Source organism: Schistocerca cancellata, chromosome 3 (genome assembly GCF_023864275.1).
Source record: "Schistocerca cancellata isolate TAMUIC-IGC-003103 chromosome 3, iqSchCanc2.1, whole genome shotgun sequence".
Taxonomy (NCBI): Eukaryota; Metazoa; Arthropoda; class Insecta; order Orthoptera; family Acrididae; genus Schistocerca; species Schistocerca cancellata.
Window position 1 is genome coordinate 134,455,548 of NC_064628.1, and position 17,912 is coordinate 134,473,459.

General features: G+C 45.6%; 1 protein-coding gene across 1 annotated transcript in view; it reads right to left on the reverse strand.

The window, feature by feature from the left end:
* The window catches only part of LOC126174755 (calmodulin-binding transcription activator 1), a 1,816,127-nt gene that overhangs the window by 895,940 nt on the left and 902,275 nt on the right, over positions 1-17,912 (reverse strand). The gene's annotated exons all lie outside the window — the stretch shown is intronic.

The window sequence follows — 17,912 nt, forward strand, 5'->3', positions numbered from 1 at the left end:
AGAAAGTGCGATCGAAATGTAGATTGGATTTCTGCCTGGTATTAACCGAGCGAAAACTGCTAATTCTTGGGAATAAGCTGATACTGTCAACAAGAAAGGACAGCAAACAATATGGCGACACGGTCTAAATACACTACTGCCTTAGGGCTTTTATCATTCAATTATCTGACAATTTGCCAAGAAATTAGTGGAGAAATTCACAGTCAATGTGATTAGCTGTCACACACAGACTGTCAAGAGATGACCATACACCGTCGCAAGATGTTCCTGAAATTCACTATCTTCTGCTACGTAAAACGTAGTTAAAGTTATGGAAACACAGGCCGTTGTTGAACTGAATTCAGGTGAATCATATCACATTTAACTCCAATATGACAGTGTTTGCAGACGACACAAGTTCGTAAATTACAAATGCTGAGTGTTTAATTGTGGGCACAGCGACAAACAGTTATAAGTTCGACTGCGTAAAAGTGCAGCAGTAATGTTCTCAGACTCAGTTTCACAAATTCCAAATTAACGTTCAACGCAATCAGTTTTTCAACTATATCCAGCATGTCCACTAACATATTTCAAATTATACGATACAAGAAACTGCTTCGAACTGCAGCAAATTCTATGTCATGTGACTTTCTCGCTCAATTTCACGAATTACAGGAAACACTTTTTGACTAAAATGTCTTTACAGTCAACAAAAGATTTCATGGTTCTGCTTACCAGGTAAGGTTTTACTGCTGCCAACACTAACATAAGTTCCTCTTTATTACACTCAGAAGATCGGTCTGTACTGTCTTCCTCCAGGCAACCAGGCGCTATTCACAGTATTTAACGTCCCGCTCAACCCTCGCACTGTATCATTATGCAAGTATTTCTGTACATTTAAACTACGCTCCGAAACACAATTAAAGGGTCACTTGGTCTCCCAATGCGACGCTGAAGTTCAAATTTGGCTCGAAGGTGCCTGTAACATTCCTTTATACTGGGGCAAATGCGTGGTGCCCTGCGACATCGCCCTAGAGCTCAGCGAAGCTTCAAACAGCAACACATCGCCACATGTGAAAAAAAGCCAGACCTCGGAAATTCATGTGACGGGTGAACTGGGTTTATGATGTCACGTTGGCACCAGATTTCACCGAAGTTCTGCCCAACGCCACCGTGGACGTGACACACGGCGGCAACGTCGTCACACCTTCTGTAACCCACATTTCACCCCTTCTCTTGATGCCCCTGCGATCGATATCAGAACCGTGACGGCCAGCGTTGAAATCACGCGGTTTTCTTATGGGTAGCCGAGGAAAACGTTTCAGACACATCGCCGCTCAAAATCGAGTAGAAAAGGCCTCAGGAGATGGAATAAAGGTGGACAATAAAACCACATCTTCCTTTGTGATGTTTATTTCGCGGTCGGAAATGACACTACGCAGTGAGATGAGTAACAGGACAACGTTCCTGACAACCATTGACACTGATGACACCCTCTCAGACGAGTCAACACTTCTCTAAGGGCATCGTTGGCCTACAACCCCTCTGAATGTGATTGCACCGCTTGGGATTGTAGTCCGTCCGTTTTGTTCCGGTGGAACCACCAGGAGCTGTTCGAAACCATTCTACAAAATCTGAATGTGATCCAAAGTAGCATAGATGTTTATGCTTTTTCTGCCCCAGCCCTCCTACCTTGCGTCCTCCTGTGGCGTGATCACAATTGGGGGGGGGGGGGGGGGAGGGGATGTCGGGTTGCGATACGGACACATGTGTGAAACGGGAAAAGGGTCCCCCAAAACCCTCCCAGTTCGGCAACAACTACGGTGCCACCTGCGCACCTTCCTGAGAGGTAGTCCCTGTACAGAGACAGCCGTTCACTGATTACTAGGCGCTGGCGTGAAAGACATCAGTTTTGACACCTCTTAGACGGCGCATGCCGCCAGCAGGTGACAATTCCGCCACCTACAAAATAGTGAGTTGCTGTCTCTGTACAGGGACATCATTTAAGTGCCTAACAAAGGTGGCACGAAGGGTATTGCCGAAATGGGGGGAGGGGGGTGGGGGGAGAGAGGGGTGGAGGTGTGTCTTAGAGAGCCCCTTTGCCGTTTGCCGGCCGGAGTGGCCGAGCGGTTCTAGGCGCTTCAGTCTGGAACCACGCGACCGCTACGGTCGCGTGGTTCGAATCCTGCCTCGGGCATGGATGTGCGTGATGTCCTTAGGTTAGTTAAGTTTAAGTAGTTCTAAGTTCTAGGGGACTGATGACCTCAGATGTTAAGTCCCATAGTGCTCAGATCCATTTTGAACCCTTTGCCGTTTGATTCACTCATGTGTCAATGTCGCACACCCTAGTGATCACGCAACAGACAGGCACAAAATAGGAGGTCTGAAGAAGTATAAACACCCTTTCCTGGTTCGGATCACCTTCAGATTTTGTCGAATGGTTTTTAAGGGTCACTAGTGGTTCTATCCTGTACACTACAGCAAAAACTACAGTCACGCTACATTCCACGTTAAATGGGGTTGCAGGTCCACGGTGTCATTAGAGAAGAGTTGAATCGTCCGGGGTTGCCAGCAGTGACAAATGTCGTCGAGAACGTCCTCCAGTTGCTGATCGCGCTGCGAACTGCCGTTTCCGACCTCGAAGTGGAGGGAATCAACGCCACAAGGGAACGGACCTTTATGCCACTCCCTGATACCTTTCTGTGTCGATTTTGAGTGTCTGTATTTCTGAAACGTTTTTCTCGGTCACCCAAGAAGAAAACTGTGTGATTTCAACACTGGGTGTCGCGGTTCTGACCATCGTCGCAGAGGCGTCAAGAAAAGGAGTTAAATTTGGGTAATAGGTACTGTGACGAACTTCCTATCGTGTCACATGACCACGGTGGTCATGGGCACAACTGTGGTGAAATTTGTTGCCAACGTGAAGTCATTCACCCACCTTACACCGTACATGAACTTCGGAGCTCTCCATGTGTCGACTCCGTGCTGTCTGAAGCGTCGCTGAACCTGATGGTGACGGCGTAGGGTGCCACTATTTTGCACCCTTGCAGAGGAAGATTGTAGGCACCTTCGAGCCAAATTTCAAATTTCAAACTTCTGCCTCTGAATGGGAGTCAGTTACGGTGTTTGGAAGAAATTAACTTTAATTGTATTGCGCAGCATGTATGACGCACATTAAATCTAAATACACCGAAAGTATATACTGACTTGCCAATAGACACTGTACCAAGAACATAATTTTTTCATATACAATATTCCAGTAAATGCTTAACCACGAGTTCACGCGTCTTTTAGGAATAAAACCGTCTAGGTCGCTTATTAAAATTTCTTTATTTATTGAGACTTTCCGGCTACTGTCATCATGGGATATCAAAAAGCTTAGAACATTTATAAAAGAAATTCTGTGTCAATACTGACACCCAATCTTCTTTTATAAGTTCTTAATTTTTTTAAATACGATGATGGCCATACCAGAAACGTCGAATAAATGTAGAAATTTTAATAAATGATGTAGACTGTTTTACACATAAAAGGTTCCCACTGATCTCTGGCAAATAGGGGAAATTAATGTCATTTATTAATAAGGTCTCATGTAGCTTACATTTGGCGCAATGAAGTAAACCTACTTATAATTAACTGAGGACAGGCATAGAGTTACGGCATTCCCAAAGATTTTAACATTGCCGTTCTGGTAGTGCGCACGTAATTTCTGTACCTCACACACTTTACCCGTAATTACAACAATCAGATTCATAACGCTTCAGTACGCAGGAACTGTACCGGACATACATATACACTGCAAATCTATAAATGTAAATACGTATTATTATGATTTATTAATCCTACTGTATGCCGTTTTGTGTGACTCTATTTTTAGGTACTTGTGAATTATGACCAATTAGCTGTATATTACATTTGGCGGCGAATTAAGTTAGTGCATCGCAGATATATATATATTTAGATTATTACTTTGAGAAGAACCATGCATTGATAGTTCACGACTCACTGTATCAGTTTTCGTTTGACAGACATTAGTTTCCTAGCAAGATAACTAACAATTAATCTCAAAATAAGAATATCCTCATAGTCAACGTCGGATCACTTAGCCCTAGTAAACTAGAAATTTCAATTCCATCGTTGTACTTGTTTCTCAACTGATACTGTCAGCGATCAGTACAACACACCCTGGATGTTGCCGATTTTCTACTATTCACACTGTTCATCATAGCGCGGCAATACCTGACGAGCGGCTACCGTTGTGACTGGACAATCGTGGATACATCTTTATCCATGGGGACATGATGGTCTCCTGGTACCTTGATCGCTACTACGTTAACTTGCCCCAGTGACAGCATAATCGCGCACGATATTGACGGCCAGGTTAGAGGTGCTGAAGACCACTCATGCAAAAACGTACCTCTGCTGTTTCTATCACTTATTTTTTGTGCATTTAGGCCGTTTTCTCTGCGTGTTGGTATTTTAACAAATGTAGTAGGGAAGCGCTGAATGAGAGTTTACTTTTCCTAACAGCGACATACACTGAGGTGACAAAAGTAATGGGTTACCTCCTAATATCGCGCCGCACATCATTTTGCTCGGTATAGTACAGCAACTCGACGAAGGATGGACTCCACAAGTCGTTGGAAGTCCCCTGCACAAATATTAAGCCATCCTGTCTCTATAGCCATCCATAATTTCGAAAGTGTTGCATGAACTGACCTCTTGATTACGTCCCACGTCGGGCGATCTGGGTGGCCAAATCATTCGCTCGAACTGGCCAGAATGTTCTTCAAACCAGTCCCGAACAATTGTGACCCAGTGACATGGCAAATTGTCATCCACAAAAATTCCATCGTTGTTTGGGAACATGACGTCCATGAATGGCTGCAAATGGTCTCCAGGAAGCCGAACGTAACCATTACCGTCAATGATCCGTTCAGATGGACCAGAGATGATCCAGTAACCGAACTTAACCATTACCAGTCACTAATCCGTTTAAGCGGACCAGAGGACCCAGTCCATTCCATGTAAACACAACGCATACCATTATGGATCCACCATCAGTTTGCACTGTGCCTTGTTGATAACTTGAGTGGCGTATGCAACACACTCGAATCCTACAATCACACCAGCTCTTACCAACTGAAATCGGGACTCTTCTGACCAGGTCACGGTTTTCTGTCGTCTAGGGTCCAACCGATCGGTTGCTAGCTCAGAGGAGTCACTGTAAGCGATGTTGTGCTGCTAGCAAAGGCACTCGCGTCACTCTGCTGACACAGTCCATTAACGCCAATATCGCCACACTGTCGTGACGGATACGTTCGTCGTACGTCACACACTGATTTCTGCGGTTGCTTGTCTCAAAGGATTGACAACAGAACGCAAACGCTGCTGCTCTCGGTCGTTAAGTGAACGCCACTACGTTGTCAGCGGTGAGAGGTAATGCCTGAAACTTCATATTCTCGGCACACTCTTAACACTGTGGATCTCGAAATATTGAATTCCCTAACGATTTCCGAAACGGAATGTCCCATGCGTCTAGCTCCAACTACCATTCCGCGTTAATTGCCATCGTGCGGCCGTAATTACGTCAGACACCTTTTCAAATGAATCATGCGAGTACAAATGACAGCTCCGCCAATGCAGTGTCCTTTTATATGTTTTGCATGCGATAGTACCCCCATCTGTATAAGTGCATATCGCTATTCCACGACTTAAGTCATTGCAGTGTATAACCAACGCGTATAGAAGTGTTTTTCTTTGATGAGCCGACCATTTAGAGAACGGGTCAGTTCCGAAAAGATATGAGGCGTTTTTCGCTTTTTGGCGGTCAGTCGGGCGTCGCGTAGTGCCGCGGCCGGGCGCACCCCAACGTCGGGCGCCCGCGGGGCCTGCCGTGACGTCAGCGGGCCCGGCAATTAAAAGGCGAGGCGAGGGCGAGGGGGCGGAGCTCGACAATGGCACTGGCCGCGGCCGCAGGCGCCTTACCTCGTTACAAGACCGCGGCCCACGGCTACAGGAACAGGGTGGAAGCTCCGGTCCACGATGCGTTCAACAACTTTCTCTCTTATCGCAACATTTCACCGCGCCAAAGACACTCATTTAACAACTTTAACAACTCTAACAAAAACGTCGACGTTATGTACAGAATAATAAGTCAAACTGGATGGGGGCAGCCTACACTAGGAGCGGTAATTTTCGACCTATCATGTCACCAAGCCTTCAAATTCACCCCCGCCCTCTCTTTCTCCAACCAGTTAGCATTGCAAAGCACAGACCTAAAGTTTTTCACATTAAAGATTGTCCCGTAGCTTCCAAAACGGAAATAAAGCATTCCGCCGAAATTTTTAAGCCGAATTACATGTGATTTACATTTCAAGAAAGGTCAGCATCAGTTATTGCTGAGCCAAAACGTTACCATGATTTGTTTCAACGTGCAGTCAGCTTCAGCACAGGAAATTACTATACATACGAAAATCATGACCGTAGAATGTTATCATGCGAACATGCAACGCTGGCCGGGGTGGCCGAGCGGTTCTAGGCGCTACAGTCTGGAACCGCGCAACCGCTACGGTCGCAGGTTCGATCCTGCCTCGGGCATGGATGTGTGTGATGTCCTTAGGTTAGTTAGGTTTAAGTAGTTCTACGTTCTAGGGGAGTGATGACCTCAGAAGTTAGGTCCCATAGTGCTCAGAGTCATTTGAACCATTTGAAATGCAACATTTACGTAATGCATTTAATCGAGGACAGTACATAATGCCCGTAAACGACCCGGATGGTTTAATAGGTTTTTGCTATACTTTGTCAGGTGATAGGAAAGTCTGTTTTACGAGAGGTATTCGTTTATTAAGGTTCGATCTGATGCGAAATGGAAACAACATGAAGGTTTGCACCATGTGTTGGGCAGCGTCTCCAGTGTGCTCTTCGACTGCGTCACGTCGCTCTTTTCACTTCTGAGCGCACAGTGAGCACGTAAAAACGCCTATAAAATAGAGTCTCCCGCAAACTATAAGGACCTGATCAGAGATTTCACCTGATGTCATGCAGCCCACATAACGTAACTGCCAGGCGTTTCCTTCCTCATGACAATAGTCTCCGCCAGACTCAGCAGGGGGCGATGAGGACGTTCCTGCAGTTTTCCATGGGAAGTGTTAGGTTACCAACAATACAGCTCGTAGTTGGCTCCCCCTGAGTTTCATTTTTACTCACATGAAGCGCTGACTATGAAGACATCATTTTGGCACCGACGACGAGTTCCAGAGCTGCGCAGACAATTGGCGGAAAGCGCAGGCGGCTGCCTTCTGTGACGAGGGTTTTGGAAAGTTGGAACAACGCTACGATAAATGTCTAAGTCGGGGCGGCGACTACGTAGAGAAGTAGCTGGAGGGTGTAGCTCACTGTTGCAAATAAAACATTTTTAATTTTTACTGTGGTTTCCATTTCGCGACCGATCAGACCTTACTTTCCGAATAGCCCACGTACGACCGTGTCCAGTACCCCTACCTCAAGCTTTAGCACAGGCTGCTCTTTTCTCCTTGTCGTTTGTCGTAGTGTTGGAATGTTCCAAAACAATATCAGAGTTCCACACGGAGGGAATGGGTACAACTATAACTATCTCTCGTAACATCAGCTCTATTGTGAGATCTGCGTAAAAAAATAGAGACACACTATCGAACTTTTATTACGACACAGTAGAATCCTGAATAACCATCGTCTGCTTACACGCGCAGCATATACAAGAGCTGGCAGTGATCCCATCAGATGGTGACAGAATTCCGTGGGTGTCTTTCACCGCCAAACCACGCAAGTCTATCGATGGGTTTTCGAATTATCAAGACCTTCCACAAACAGTAAACGTGGCGCGTCAGATGTATGGGAATATAAATTTACCCGCGGGGAGTAGCCGCGTGGTCTAGGGCGCCTTATCACGGTTCGCGCGGCTCGCCCCGTCGGAGGTTCGAGTCCTCCCTCGGACATGGGTGTGTGTGTTGTCCATAGCGGAAGTTAGTTTAAGTTAGATTAAGTAGTGTGTAAGCCTAGGGACCGATGACCTCAGCAGTTTGGTCCCACAAGAACTTACCACAAATTTCCAAATATAAATTACTGTTTGCGAAAACTGAAACGCTCAGAAGCAATGGCCTGCAACACGGCACTATAGGAGGACGTGCAGAACAGTGGTACCAGTATTATAATAAGTGATGTAAACGGAAGAGAGGTGATGTGCACGTAGGCCCGACAGCACTGTCTTTCGTATTACCGAAAAGCACAGTGTTACACAATGCTCAGTCGGTACGGCGCTGTCATACGAACTGGAAACGTGTAATCAAGTGCCACCATGCACTGCTGCCATCACACCATGCACCGCTGCCATCACAGGGTAAAATATCGTCACGTCAGTGCATTTCGAACGGGGCTAAGTGTTTGGTGGAAGGCGTGTCTGTCGCTCCGTGTCATTACAGCTCTTACTCGGCAAACTGCTTCAACAGAGACGTGTACATGGAACTAGCGGAGAGAAGAGGGCTGACAGGGTAGTGGATTGCGGAACGTGACCAAAACGCGATATGGCCGCCATCTTGCCCGCGTGGCCGTTACGGACAGAAGAGCATCGTCTACTGTGTTGGTGTGCCTCTGGAGCACTGCAAACGGGCTTAAGCATGTCTACATTGACGGTTCGATGCCGCCTTCTGGGCGATGGAATCGTGGCAAGCATGCCACTGCGTCGGCTTCCACTGGCAGAACCGACCAATGCTGCAGACTTCAACGGGCGCGCGAACGCCGACACTGGCGTGCTGAGTGACAAATTGCAGTGTTTCCAGACGCGTCCCGCTTCAACTTGTCCTACAGTGAGGCGGCGTGCGCGTCCGACGCCGCCGTGGTGAACGCAATGAAGCAGATTACATTGTTGAGCGGCATAGCGAGCAACCGCCAAGTGTGATGGTTTGGGGCGCCATTGCCTGTAACACGCGATCTCGTCTCCTACGCCTTGAGCGCAATCTCAACAGCTACCGCTACATCAGGAGTGTTTTACACCCAGAAGCACTGCCCTCCTACTTGCCGTATTTCAGCGGGACAACGCCCTGCCGTATGTGGCGAGAAATGTGCAAGCCTTCTTCGAAGAACGACGAGTACCACTGCTTCCCTGGCCCGCCCGTTCGCCTGACATGTCACGCAACGAACATGTTTGGGGTATGGTTGCTCGGCACTTGTTCGTTCAGGTCCTCCTGCGGCCATAGTCGATGACTTGTGGATGCACCTACAAACCACGTTGCGGGGTATTTCCCAGCAGCACATTTAAGGCGCTCTTTGATTGCATGCCACGACGTCTAACGGCTCGTGATTGCAGCAAGTGGTGGCGCTACTACGTATTGAATTTCCACAGTCACACTGCATGTACAGGTCTGCAATGCTAATCACTCATGTAGTGTCAAATAATTTCACTGTGATCAAATCTCTCGGTCTTGGTATTTCACTTTCTCCTCACAGTAGTGTAAATTTATAACACGCCTGAATTGTTTTAAATTGTGCACTGGAAGTATCGTTTGCACTGTAACATGGCACACGGGCACACGCACCCCCAAATGATGACATCCTTATTGCTCAAATATTTTTAACTTCACGTGCAGCTCCGTGCTACGCCGAGCAGACCACGCTTCAATCATTCTCTATCAAGGAATCCCAATTTTTTTTCCGCACCGGCAATAGCTAATAGAGTGGACTTGAATTACTGCGGAATGTCTTCATCTGTCATCTGGAGATCTTGACACAGACCTTCCATGGATTCCTTAAATTAACCACAGACAGTTCCTTTAACAACTCCACGGTAGAACCCTTGCGCCGACCTTTTTTAACGGCGTAGCCTCGTGTAATAACGTTATTGCTGAACAGAAGAACTCTATCCTTCCTTCCTGGTCTACTGAATTTTTGTCATCGAATCACTCTGGCTTGCTTTTCTGCAAACGATTTTCTCATATTTCGTGAACTGAAGGAGAGTTGAAATTTCGCCAATTTGCTAGGATGAGAGCGAATAGGAGACTCCTAGAGAGGTCCTCTTCCAGTTATCTGGATAGCCTTACGAGCCAAGCATCAGCCGGCACTGACCGTGCAACTGTCTCAATGCGAAATGTACACGAACAACTGTATTTATAATTCTGCAAGGTACAGAAAACTGACTTCTTTGGTCACAGAAACATTCATCTCCCATACTTGTCGTCTCATTCGTCCACCTGCATCAAAAACAAATCATAATAATGAGTTCGTTATAACCACTACATGAACAGCCCATCGTAAAACATAACTAAGTCTTCCAGGCACTACGCCGCATAGTGAATACAATCCTGCGCTGCCTCAGACCCGAAACCACGAACTCTGCATGAATATTCAATTTACTGATTTTAGGAGGTGGGACCTGGCTTCGGCTGCTAGAAAAATTAGAGAGAAAGATTGGTCGCCGGGATACGAATTTTGGTTGCAATCACGGACTACAATTACACATTTATCACCAGATTACACAACGATATTGGAAAATCAAGAATGATAGTGTACTAATTCGATTTTCGCTCACCGGCCTCAAAGATGATAGAAGGAAAATTTAACACTTTGTCTCTTCCATGTACACGTGCGCAGATGAATTACAGTCATCAGTTATTTTCCAAGAGTTGCTCGCACAATGTATAAACTTGTGATGACAGTCTAGATTGTGTCATTAATAACACGGTGACGTTTTTGTAGAAGGGTCTCAGATAATAGTAGTGTGATAAATGTGCTTCACGAGGCACTGGGAGTTATGTCGTACCTAAGTAGCGGTTAGAGCTTACAAGCGTGCTTCACAAATGTTCGCTCTGTTCACACACCTTATACATCATCCACCGCTATTAGCTTCGTCGCTAACACGCACTGTGTGCAAAGCTTTGATGCGGATCTTGTCACAGCAAACGTCCTTATGGACTGAAGCATTGTGTTATTAGCACGAAAAGATTCTTCTGAAAAGCATATGTTTCACTATTAAATATAAGGAAAATTTCCGATACTGGCATTTAGTTAGCAACCGAATTACAGTAAAAAATCAATATTTCTTGAGATTTCCGCACAACAACGCCTCTCCCGTCTCTGTAGTCGAGATCTCTGACCAGTCTTTGTGTGGACGTCACACTGTGTTGTCTCCTAGATGTTATTCGACAGGAGTATGCTTTATATTGGCCAGTTTCACCTTTTTCTGTTCTGTGCTCAGCATAAAATAAATTCAGCCGACGGTACTCCTTAACTGTTGTTGCAAAATTACAAAAGTCCATACCAATAACGTCAGCATTCAAATAAAAATAATAAGTCGTGGCAGCTTTTAAATGATAATTTTGACTGACTTACAATCTCCACTTCGTTTTATTTTCATTTATAGCTCCCATTAGTTCAGTTTTTCTTCACACTGATTGACACTGTACAACAGCTCGATTCGGAAACGTAATATTTTCTTCGTGTCTCAGTTTCGTCTCTCATTAACAAAACAATGCCCCTATTCTGAAATTTCGTTTATCCTCTCACTAAAATTCGTACCATTTAATTACATTTATGTTTCAGCCTGAAACTTCTTAACGAATTAAAACCTGTATACCTACCCTGGAGTCAAAGTACGTCCTTTCTGATATGCATGTTAGTCCAGCAACGTGAAATTTCATTTGTATTCATCAGATATACTAAAATACTATTTTATTTATGCAGTGCGTCACACATGTGTATTTCTGTTGCGTGGATCACTGATTGATTACCTTAGTCTGCTCTGCATTCGTATGGCCTATGAAGAAACTTATTTAGTTACAGAGAGACCGACAATTTAAACTACTGTTCGAACCATGCCACTACCTGGCATATACTGACTTACATAAGGGGCGTTCAAAAAGAAACGAGCCGGAGGCAAAATTACACAAACCAGTACCTGTATGTTAGTAGCACTGACCCTGGCTGCTGAGACACTTGTCCCTCTGTGACACATGGCGGTGAATGGTTGTCTCATAAAATTCCCGAGGCTGCGATGTTAACCAGTTCCATAAATACAGCTGGACGTCGTCGTCCCAGGTGGACCATTTGCCCCTCAGATCCGTGTTAAGGGGACCAAAAATGGCGTAATCACAGGGAGAGAGGTCCGGACTGTACGGAGGGTGGCCGAGAAGCTTCCATTTGAATTTCTGCAGGAGTGCCGCGACTATGTTGGCTGTATGAGGCTTTGCATTGTCGTGGAGCAGAACAACCCCACGGGTGAGATTGCGTGGTCGTTTTGATTTGATAGCTTGGCGGAGGGTGGTCAAGGTTTGCGAGTAACGCTGGGCATTCACTGTTGTCTCGTGCTGAGGGAAGTGAATCAGAAGGGGGCCGTCTTGGTCAAAGAAGAACGTCAGCGTAGAGGCAAACGATTCACCTCGGACGACGACGTCCAGCAGTAAGTGCGGAACTGGTTAACATCGCAGCCCCGGGAATTTTATGAGATAGCCATACACCACCTTGTGCCACAGGGGGACCAGTGTCTCAACAGCCAGGGAAAATTCTTCTAACATACGTGTACTGGCTTCTGTTCGTTTCTTTTTGAACGTCCCTTATATTACAAAGCTTTGTGAACCATGGAAGAATCAAAGGTCGTAGGAGAAGGAAAACAGCGTGTGTGGTGTCTGATTATCAGAGTAGCGCATTCGGGATTTTTGTTTAGAGATTAATACGCGGAACTTCGAAAGAGGGCGCATATGGGGAGAGCGACACACGGTTTAATACAAACGACGAACAGTCACTCAAAAGCGGTGCACCGCGTCACATACATCACCAACCCATAGATCGTAGATAGGTTACAGCCGACAAAAGCTACAACATTTAACTGTGTAGGCGGTAGCTTTTACACGCGAATAGTAGCTATCGACCCCACAGAGGAGCACGCAGCCGGATGCTGTTTCCGCGCGCCTGCGCCTGTTCTCTTATATAAGCAATGAAACGTAAAAGCGATGAAATGTAAAAGCAATGAAATATGAAAGCGATCGGATGTTACGGCGTGTTTTCACAATGCTGCGGGCTGGACATCGCGGGGCACAGTATACCGGCGGGAGCGGACCAGCGGTCAACAACGGGTCGTCCAATAACGCATGACAAATAACCAAACAAGCGGCCAGAAAACAATGCTCGATGGCGCTCCCGACGACCAGGACTTTTACAAAAATGAAATGGAATCAACATTTTATTGTCAAACGCAAATGTGAATTCAGATTGTTCTATAAAAAAAAAATCAGAAAAAAACTGCTATGATTAAAGACACAAAGAAACTTGATGCTTGTGTAACTTCTAGTATTTGATTATGGTACTTTCTGGCAATACAGCTCCTTCTTATGTAATTTGTATTTCACTGACATTCCATATACAAGATCCGAAGTTTTCTTCAACTAGGAATGTGAGAAACTGAACGCAAAGTAAGTTTTGGAATGTGTACCAACTAGGACATCAAACGTATCCAACTCATACATTTTTAACATTCAGTCAGCACAAAATGTTGATTTTTTGAAAACACATTACTACACAGAAACAGAAAACGTGATGAGGAAAGGATCGGGGGGGGGGGGGGGGTGCAAAAAGTGAAAATCAATTGCATATTTCTACAATTATTATGCCTCCAGTTACCTACCGAGTTTTTACCATAATATGATCCAAACCGTAAAACATCTCCGATATCTTATTAGAAAATTGAAAACACCAAAATAGACAAACACCACGGTTTGCGTGACCTTCAGTTTTAGTTCAAAAATGGTTCAAATGGCTCTGAGCACTATGGGACTTAACTGCTGAGGTCATAAGTCCCCTAGAACTTAGAACTACTTAAACCTAACCAACCTAAGGACGTCACACACATCCATGCCCGAGTCAGGATTCGAACCTGCGACCGTAGCGGTCGCGTGGTTACAGACTGTAGCGCCTAGAACCGCTCGGCCACCCCGGCCGGCTCAGTTTTAGTACTCTAGGATAACTTTACTTTCGTAGTGCGAAAAGAAGAGTAAGTAAGTGAACGTAAGCTGCATATACCGAAGTACAGAAAATCAAGTATTCACAGAAAATTCTTACATTTCACATCTATTAATATGAAAGGCTATCACTAAAAAGATCTGAATGTCAGAGACTGGAAGACGCTTTGAAGGAACTATCTTTGCAATACGTATAACATAATAAGGACAAAGCGACTACTTCCAGATATTGTGTACAAATACACAAGATTGGACAACCAGCTTCCTAATGCGAATCCGATCGTGTGTGCAACAACAACAGACAAAAATTTGTCGCAATGAATCTACGTTTACACGCCAACGGTTATCAAAAGAATCAGAAGACTTTTTGGCAAAGAAAATTTCATCCACGGGCCCTTTGAATATGTCCAGCTGGAACAGCGTATATTACGTGTCTGGAAAGGCAGTTGTATTTCTTTTTCTGTATCTGAACAGTTTATGCGTCGTGTAATGAAAGGTACGTTGCTGAGCGTATTTAGGGAAAGTCGAAAATGAGATGCAAAGATAACAGTTTTCTTTTGCAGAGGCATTCATTATTATATTTCTGCAAAAAACTTATCCATTGAAACTAAAATGAACTAAATTGGAAAATAATTAAATATTCTGTCAATGTAATTTGATGTACAAAACTGTGTCCAGAAGTCAAAAACCTTTCAGTTATTATACACGTCTGTGCACCGAGGTTCCAAGGCGCCACGCGAGAATTCATATCAAGGAGATTTTTGTGTAGAGGTTATATGTGGCAGGAGTAATATTACAACTGGGCAGACATGTAGCTTTGACAGTACACGTTACGGTTTTCTGAGATGTGATAGCGGTCTTAAAGTAGTGCAAGAAATCACGTTCCAGGAATGAAGTCTTTATTGTCACGTGAGTACATTCACAGTACCACAGCACAGACATGAAATCTCTTACAAGTGGATCATCAGACATGTTAATCGCGGGTTTTAATGAGTCTTAAGTGTGTTGTAGAGCGGCCCGTCCTGAGTACTTGGCTAACGACCTTTTCGGCGTCGACGCCTAGTTTCCGAGACAATCAAAGTTGAAATTTTGTGCTTACCTCCTAAACTTGTAACTTTAGATACGTTTTAGCCAGCGAGCTGGGTGCAGAGGCTAAGACCCAAGGCTACCACCTTGGTGGTCCGGTTTCAAATTCTAGCTGTCAATCGTTTTTCCAATTTCATCGTACAAATTACCACTAAATACTATATGTTATGCAAAACTATTCGGAAAATCATTTTCGCCATAGTAAATTCATTAATAAATCAATAATTACGACAAACTTCCTTCATATATGTATTCAGTTTGTGGTTCGTAGTTAAAATTCCAAATATTTGGACAAGGTTCGTTTCCTGTGTTTCTTAGACGTGACCTTGATTCCTGACCCCTCTCTCTCACGGATCGTTAAGGAATTCACAGGCCCTGAAAACAGCCAGCTGGCATTTCTCGCCAGCATCAGTTGTTTGCAAGTCGTCTCAGTGCAGTGTGTGTCATAACAATACAGTGAAATCGGAGAAGCAAGCGCTTCTACGGAAGGACAGCCAGTGAAAAATCCTTCAGAAGTAGAAGCTTGTGGTGAGAAATCGAAGGATAAACTCACAAACGCCATCAGAGACAACGAAAGATTGCTCCACGATTTGAATCTTCTTACAAATAAACCATCAAACATGATTTCCGATAATTCCATTACAACTGGAGATGCAGTCTCCAGGGTAGTAGAGGATCTATTGGTCGAAAGACGAATCATCATTGTGAATGATTTAGTAGGCGTAATACACTCCTGGAAATGGAAAAAAGAACACATTGACACCGGTGTGTCAGACCCACCGTACTTGCTCCGGACACTGCGAGAGGGCTGTACAAGCAATGATCACACGCACGGCAAAGTGGACACACCAGGAACCGCGGTGTTGGCCGTCGAATGGCGCTAGCTGCGCAGCATTTGTGCACCGCCGCCGTCAGTGTCAGCCAGTTTGCCGTTGCATACGGAGCTCCATCGCAGTCTTTAACACTGGTAGCATGTCGCGACAGCGTGGACGTGAACCCTATGTGCAGTTGACGGACTTTGAGCGAGGGCGTATAGTGGGCATGCGGGAGGCCGGGTGGACGTACCGCCAAATTGCTCAACACGTGGGTCGTGAGGTCTCCACAGTACATCGATGTTGTCGCCAGTGGTCGGCGGAAGGTGCACGTGCCCGTCGACCTGGGACCGGACCGCAGCGACGCACGGATGCACGCCAAGACCGTAGGATCCTACGCAGTGCCGTAGGGGACCGCACCGCCACTTCCCAGCAAATTAGGGACACTGTTGCTCCTGGGGTATCGGCGAGGACCATTTGCAACCGTCTCCATGAAGCTGGGCTACGGTCCCGCACACCGTTAGGCCGTCTTCCGCTCACGCCCCAACATCGTGCAGCCCGCCTCCAGTGGTGTCGCGACAGGCGTGAATGGAGAGACGAATGGAGACGTGTCGTCTTCAGCGATGAGAGTCGCTTCTGCCTTGGTGCCAATGATGGTCGTATGCGTGTTTGGCGCCGTGCAGGTGAGCGCCACAATCAGGACTGCATACGACCGAGGCACACAGGGCCAAACCCGGCATCATGGTGTGGGGAGCGATCTCCTACACTGGCCGTACACCACTGGTGATCGTCGAGGGGACACTGAATAGTGCACGGTACATCCAAACCGTCATCGAACCCATCGTTCTACCATTCCTAGACCGGCAAGGGAACTTGCTGTTCCAACAGGACAATGCACGTCCGCATGTATCCCGTGCCACCCAACGTGCTCTAGAAGGTGTAAGTCAACTACCCTGGCCAGCAAGATCTCCGGATCTGTCCCCCATTGAGAATGTTTGGGACTGGATGAAGCGTCGTCTCACGCGGTCTGCACGTCCAGCACGAACGCTGGTCCAACTGAGGCGCCAGGTGGAAATGGCATGGCAAGCCGTTCCACAGGACCTCATCCAGCATCTCTACGATCGTCTCCATGGGAGAATAGCAGCCTGCATTGCTGCGAAAGGTGGATATACACTGTACTAGTGCCGACATTGTGCATGCTCTGTTGCCTGTGTCTATGTGCCTGTGGTTCTGTCAGTGTGATCATGTGATGTATCTGACCCCAGGAATGTGTCAATAAAGTTTCCCCTTCCTGGGACAATGAATTCACGGTGTTCTTATTTCAATTTCCAGGAGTGTATATACTGTAACCAACGGAATACACAAGTTTTCTGTAATTACTGGTTTATTAACGACTATTTTTCAATAATTTTGCATTCCAAGTAATATTTAATGATATTCTGTGTGATGAAATTGAAAAAAGTACCCTGGCAGTATTTGAATCCCGAGCACTAGCTTCGTACCCGTGTACTTTAGCCGCTGCACTAACCTCGCTGTCCGTAATGTGACTAACGTTACAGATATCGGACGTAAGCATGTAACTTCAACATGCATTTCCTCGGAAACGAAGGGCCGTCGCATGAAAAGCCGCTAACCAGGTACTCAGGACAGCTCCCTACATAACATTTCTGAAAATCATGACGATCTCTGATTAACATGTCTGATGATCCCCATGTACGTTAAAATCGTCCGCTACACGCGGTGAACGTAACAGAATTTTCGGAATCCATAACAGAAATATCTTTCAAAGAAATGACATAGCTTTAGCTTTTTACAATTGGCATACTTTTAAAAAACCTACAAATACATTTACTTTGTCGTAAGACATACTTGAAACTATTCAAATGCGATAGCTTCGCGCACAAGAATTTTGATCACGAAAGCCAAGTTATAAAATTTAATTTCACAAGTAAATTCAAATTTCTCTGCATTTGGTAAAGTCGCGAGAGTTCACGTTACCCATTTACCGCACGCACGTCGGAAGCACACGAATGCCACATTAGTCCATTACCTG